The sequence below is a fragment of the Lissotriton vulgaris genome, chromosome 3_1, assembly GCF_964263255.1.
Source record: "Lissotriton vulgaris chromosome 3_1, aLisVul1.2, whole genome shotgun sequence".
In the NCBI taxonomy this organism is placed as follows: Eukaryota; Metazoa; Chordata; class Amphibia; order Caudata; family Salamandridae; genus Lissotriton; species Lissotriton vulgaris.
In genome coordinates, this window is record NC_141689.1 from 1,920,933,649 (window position 1) to 1,920,940,510 (window position 6,862).

At 43.4% G+C, this 6,862-nt stretch overlaps 1 pseudogene; it reads right to left on the bottom strand.

Annotated features, from left to right (window-relative positions):
- Window positions 1-2,221: 2,221 nt before the first annotated feature.
- Window positions 2,222-6,354, bottom strand: LOC147728624 (cytoplasmic dynein 1 intermediate chain 1-like; annotated as a pseudogene).
- Between the last annotated feature and the right edge of the window lie 508 nt (window positions 6,355-6,862).

Genomic DNA, 6,862 nt, shown 5'->3' on the forward strand with positions numbered 1-6,862 from the left:
CTATGAGACCATCTATTCACATGCAGTATTCACCTTCGTTTATGAAGTATACTGTGATGTGAAGAGTGTCCAATGTATTTCTTTGTGAATATGGACAGTATTTTGACGTGAAACCTCCTATAACCCATCCTGTTCTCCGTCGGGCTGTCCTGCCTTCAAGGACCAGGCCCTTCACAGATTAAAGTGACATCAATTTACATTCCACTGCATCTGGCATTTTCTATCAGGTGCGTGCATAGCTGGTGCAAAACACAATGTAAACTTAGAATTTGTTTTGTAATACCCATGCTATATCTATACATCGACAAACAGCATCTCATATGAATCGGCTAGCTTTTCAGTCTTCCACAGAGTTCTTCGCATTTTAAGTTCCAGTGTGTTGCAGTTGCATGGGTCTGCATTACTGATGCAAATGCCGTGTGCGTATGAATGACGCCTCAGAGCAGACATGAGTCACAGTGTCATTAATTACCCTGTCAACGGAGTTCAGCCAGATGTTTCAAAAGGCATGACAATCAGAAAGTAAAACCGGAACAGGATCTTATTTTATGTATATAGATTTGGGGTGCTGAATAGCAGGGTTAAAATAGAGTACAGAAATAGTCATGCAAATTGTTCCAAGTGTTAAAACCTCAAAATTATGCATGTACATGACTGGAGAGTGGGGGCTGCATCACAGGGATTTGATGGTTTCTTTATGTAACAGAACCCAGAACAGGCATACCTTACTGGGACCCTGTTTTGCTAAGGACATGCTATGTTGTCGGTTTCATGAAAGAGGAAGGGGGAACTACCTGCGCCTTGTAGTCTCACAGCGATGGCAGACTATGGGTGGGAGTACCCTTGCTGCATTTAAAGGATACCTTTTGAAACACTTCTGGCAGCTCAGTCCTGAAGTCAATGTCAGGATGTGTGTATTAACTGTGTACTGTGATAAGCATACTTCTCATGCATGCGGAGGGTCGATACACATCTTAACACTACCATTTATTCTCAGAACAACATTATTACAGACTCAAATTCCTGAAGATCATTTGAAATTAGTTAAATTAAAATGAAACTTTGATCAAACCAAATTACAGTTGTACACATCTTGGTCAAAGACAAAAAAGCATAGGCAATGCCAATAAGTCTGGCTTTGCAAGAATCCTGTACGGCAATGTAAAGCATTAAAAATAAATAGCATGGAAGTGAATATGTATTTCTGTGGAAGCAAAGAACTGCAGAATAAGCTTGGTGTAGTTTATAAGGTCAGGTGACAGTTGCATTGTCAAGCAAGTCCTAAAACTCCATTAAGTTTAATGACTACCCTCCTCCCATCTGTGCTCCTGCCAGAGAAAAACAACATAAAGTATCTTGCTGGGTCGAGATACTTTAACAGTATCACAATGTCATGTGTGTGCCCCTGAAAGTTCAAGCTCAGGCTACTGGATGATTCAACAAAATGATCACAGCTGTATGGAGGGCAAGCATTTTTTTGTGTTGAAGGATACAACTTCTGCCCAATCAAAATAAGTACTTCTTGCTCACAACATGTGGGTGGAGCCAAAGCCCTTCTCTAGTAATGCTCACATAATTGTCTGACAACAGCTGCGCTGTTAACACACACCATTGTTTATTTTTATGCTCACAAATAAATATGTTCCATACAGCAGGCGGCAATAAATAAAGAACATAAATGCTCATATAGTACACCCATTAATACTGCAAGGCACTGTGTAAAACACCACATCTAACGTGCTTCATCAAGTGCCTTGCAGTCAAGCACTCCACATCCGCAGATGATCATACCTGTCTGCATGTGGAAGTAATACTGTGAGACCATGGTGCGCCCAGGCACGAGATTAAATATGGGCTTCCTGGAGACTAAGGAGATTGTTATCCTTCTTTGTAAATTCTATCCAACCTTACCTACCAGGTTTACCTTATGGGTCTAAGTCAGAAGAACACCTTGCTTTAAGTCTCTAGGCTTTCATTCACAAAATTGGTGCACTCAGGGTCTTGTAGTGTGTCTAGTTAATTTGGATTGTTCACACTTAACAATGAGAAGTTCCAGGACTGGAAAATGTGAGTTCTTGTGACATGGAGTCATACCGTAATTGTACAAAAGTATGGGAGAGTAGCGCAGAGAAATAGAGACTCCAGGAAAAGCTAGTGATACAGTAGAATAGTTAAGGCAATCAGATGCAACCCAGTGGTTAAAAAGATGGACCTCCATCTGCTAGGATGAAAGCTGTACTGTTCCATCTTCTTCACCGTCTGCTCTATTGGCATGAATCTCAGCCAATGTCCCGGCGAAGTGGCTCAACTGATCATTATGAGGGACAGCAATCTCTCCAACATCGTAGATCCATGTATGACCATCCGAATCTCCCACAGCCACTTCTTTACCACTGTGAGACCACCTAACCCGGTTCAGAGCAGATGCTCCTTCTACAATCACAGTTGCCGTTGGAACCTCGGTATCGATGTTAAGGTTCCAGAGATCCAGGTGCCCCATCCCGTCAACGCATGAGGAGAGCCCGGGATGCACCATTGACCACATGACGTCGTGCACATAGTCTGCATTGTCTTCAAAGGAGTACAGCGGCCTGTTGTGCTTTTTCGTCCACAGCTTGACGGTAAAGTCGAAAGAGGAGGTCAGGAAGAGATGCGAGAAGTCGATGGGCCCCAGCGCCATCTAACAGCTGATGCCAGTCACGGGTCCCTGGAGGTCTCGAAAATCTCTCCAATGCCACCCTTGCTTCTGTGTCGGCACGCTGTGTAAACTGTACCCTCTTCGCAGCCAACAACAAAATTGTTGACGTCCTCTGTTGGGAAGGCCATTCCGTTAACCGCCACTTGCTTAGTCTTATTATACACGAGCTCCATGCTTTCCTGTGGTGTTGAAAGCATATCTACACTCCAAGAACACATATTTCCATCGGTCGATACTGTAATGAGGTTATGGGCATTTTGTGTTCCAACTACATTTACACAATAAACTGGATGAGTGTGGGCATCAGCAGGAAGAGGGGTCTGTTGCACAGGCGTTCTTCTATGACTTCGATTATCCCAAATTACTATCTGGGCAGAGTAGGTCCCTCCAACAACGAGGTTTGGATGGAAGCGGGCAAAGCATGCTGACATCACAGGTGACTGACAGTGGAACACATATTCGGGAGTGGATCTCTTAAATTTCATGTTCCAAACTAATGCAACCCCATCAGGTTCATGTAGGGCATCTTCATTGTTATTGTAGGATGCAACAACCAACTCAGGGTACTGAAAAGACCAATCCAAACATGTAACAACACAATGCTTTGACTGACTGACTGACTGACTGTGCTTGTAAAGCGCACTACTGCCGAGGCGTCTTGGCGCTGTGTTAGAGTGGAACAACGACTATGCCTATATTCTGTTGGCTTTAAGGAAAGAGCCAGGTTTTGATTTCCTTCCTGAATGCATATCTATTGGACAGGCTTCTGATATGCAGTGGAAGTGTGTTCCAGACTTTTGACGCCAGGAATGAAAAACGCTTTCCTCCACAGCGTGCTCTTTTTATCTTTGGAACTTGTACAAGACCAAGTGATGAGGATCTTAGAGTCCGGGCAGGGACATAATGTGAGAAGAGATCCTGCACCTCTTTCGGACCCTCTCCGAAAAGAGCCTTGTGGACTAGACAGAGTGACTTGAATTCTATCCGTCTGCACACTGGGAGCCAATGAAGAATTGTTATAGCTGCAGAGGTAGGATGGTGTCTTGGCAGCCCAAGCAGTACTCTAGTCTCAGCGTTTTGGATGGCCTGAAGTTTATTTAATTGGGCTACCCCCAGTTCAAGGTAAAGGGCGTTACAGTAGTCAATTCTGGAGAGTATGGTGACACGATGACAGTTTTCCTTAAGGCAAAAGGGATATATGGGAGAATCTTTCTCAGCCCTTTGAGGGTGAAGAAACAGGCTGATGTGACCTGATTGATCTGTGATGCCCAGGTCAGATTTTTTTCCACCAATACTCCCAGGTTCATTGCCTTTGAAACTGGTATCGGAGGTGGTCCAGCCGTGCTCGGCCACCATAGCTGATTCCAGATTTGATCTTTTGAGCCAAATACGATGACCATTGTCTTGGTTGCATTTAGCTTTAGAAAGTTAGTATTCATCCAATTCATCACGGATGAAATGCAATTACAGAAGTCCGAGGCTCTGGAGTCTGCACCCTTAGCTAACGATACTATAAGCTGCGTATCGTCAGCGTATGATACCAACTTAAAGCCATGGCTCTTTATCAAGCTGGCCAGGGGGGCATCATATATATTGAATAACGTTGGTGATAGGGCCGATCCCTGGGGGACTCCTCCCGGTAAGGTGAATTCTTCTGATCTAAGACCATTCCAATAGATCAGTTGTTTCCTGTCTGCCAGAAAAGATGATAGGAGAGAGAGAGTGCTGTCCCCTTGACGCCAGCATCCTTCAGCCTTTGTTTCAGTACAGTATGGTTAACCATATCAAAGGCCGCTGTTAAGTCAAGCAGGACCAGTACAACACTCCCCCCTTCATTTGTTACCCTGCGGATTTCATATATTGCCAAAATTAGAGCGGTTTCCGTGGAATGTTTGGGTCGGAAACCATGTTGGGTGGTATCTAGATTTTCTCAAAAAAGGACATCAGCTCAGTGTTCAATGCCTTTTCCAGCACCTTCGCTGTAAAAGGCAGACAGGAGATGGGTCTGTAGTTCGACTCAACCTGTGGGTCCAGATTAGTCTTTTTCAGAAGTGGGCGTATACACGCTTTCTTCCATGTTGTGGGGAACACTCCATCAGACAGAATTTTATTAATTAAAGGGGATACCACGGAACTTATGGCTTCTGATGCCATATGTAGAATATATGGTGGGCAGGGGTCCAACGGGGAGCCCGATTTGATACTTAGTATCAATTCCTCTACCTTCTTTTCTGTTAGTGAGGAAAAAGATGACAGAGCTTCATGTTCCACTCTGACTTCAGATTGAATTACAGTTTGCTCCTCCATATTACGTGTTGATTCTTCTAGGCTATCATACACTAACTGCACTTTATTCTGGAAAAAAATGTCAATTTTATCTATAAATATTTGTTCCGGCGTGAACATGCTGTCTCAAGGACATCTCATCAGAGCATTAACTGTCTGGAATAGTTCCTTCGAAGAATTTGCAGCATCCTGGATTTTATTTGTATAGTATGCAGTCTTTGCTTGTATAATTGCAGCTTTATATTCCTCCAGGGCTGCACAGTACTCTTTCTTATGGTCAGGATTGTATTGGATCTCCAGATTCTTTCTTTTTGTTTGCACTTAATCTTTATTGCTTTTAATTTGGATGAGTACCATGGTGAAGAAGCTTTTTTTTATTATAGATTTTTTAAACACTTCCGGTGCCACCTTATCTGCTGCTGTGATTAGCCAGCTATGGAAGTCATCGATGGTTTGATTTAAATCATTCGATGTTACAGGCAAATTGGCGAGGGCTGATATAATCTGTGCTTCGCTCACTGACTTCCAAATTCTGTACTTGCTGTCTGGGGTGTACGGGATACATCTTCTTTGACCAATGTTCATCACAGAACTGCCGATTGAAAGAAAGATTGGATCCAGCTTGAACATCCCCTTCTCTCTCTTGCACATCCAGTCCACTGTAATCAAAGAGTATATTTGATTCTTCTGCCAAAGCTCGCTCTATGACCCGAATGGTCCGGTCAAAGTACATCAGGAACTCTTCTGAGTGCAGCACTTGCTGTTTTTCTTCCTCTGTCAGCTCTCTTGGGGCAGCTTCTTTGATTTCCTGTCTCCGTTCTTCAAATTCAATCTGTAAGTCGTGTACAATTTTGAGTACTGCCAGCTCCTCATCCTCTTCATTCACTTCAATTTGGTGAGTAGTTACTGGTGCCTGTGTCTCCTTTGAGAAGGCCACCACTTCTTGTGGCAAGAAATCTACCTGGACAACTTTTGAAATCCAAGTTTCTGTACCATGTGTCCGAGTTCTGAGTCTGAAGGGAGTAGCAGCGCCGATGGATCAGTGTCCCACCGGAGGGTCCTTCCTTTAGGTCCCAGCTCATCCTGGCTGCTTGCTTCACTTGGTGTGCTCACTGATTTCGAGGAGGGAGACATAGGGGTTGGGACTAGTGGTGGTTCTGGTGATATGCCAATGCAGCAGGGCCACTGTCTCGTGAAGTTTACAATCAAGATCAGAATCTTCTTGAACTAGTTCAGTCTTTAGCTGCACATCAGTCTCTTTCTTTTTCCTTTCTTCTTCTTTCCTTTTCTTTTCCTCCCTTATTTGAGCAAGGCGTTGTTTTTTTTCGCTCAAGTTCAGCTTTAAGATTACTTTTGTCAGTCGACATTGCAGCTTCCTTAAAAACAAAGTCCGGACAGACATAGAATCCCCCTTCTAAGCCACACCATGAAAGATGCTTTAAAGTAAATAGAAAATGGCTTTTGTTTATTCGACATGTCTAACTATTCAGTGTGCCAAGTTGAATGTGCTGTCAAGCCACACAATACAAAGACGCTTGGAAGTAAATAGAGAGTGTTTTTTGTTTATTTAACATATCTCACTGTTCAGTGTGCCAAGTTTAATGCAAATTATTATCCCTTTCTGCATCTCTTCATACAACTTCAGAGGTTTCTGTTCCTTCTGAATTTTCCAGTACCCTCTCTCCTAAAGGCTTTCCTCGCCATGATTTTTCCTTCTCTCTTCACAGCACAGATTCCTCTGCCTCATTCAGTGGCATAGCAAGGGTGAAACGGATGCACACCATAATCATACTTGTACCATAAGCAATACTATTGTTAACAAATGCTGTAAACCATGCCATGTGAACAAAGGCTCCGCTATTCATTAACGTTAGGAGA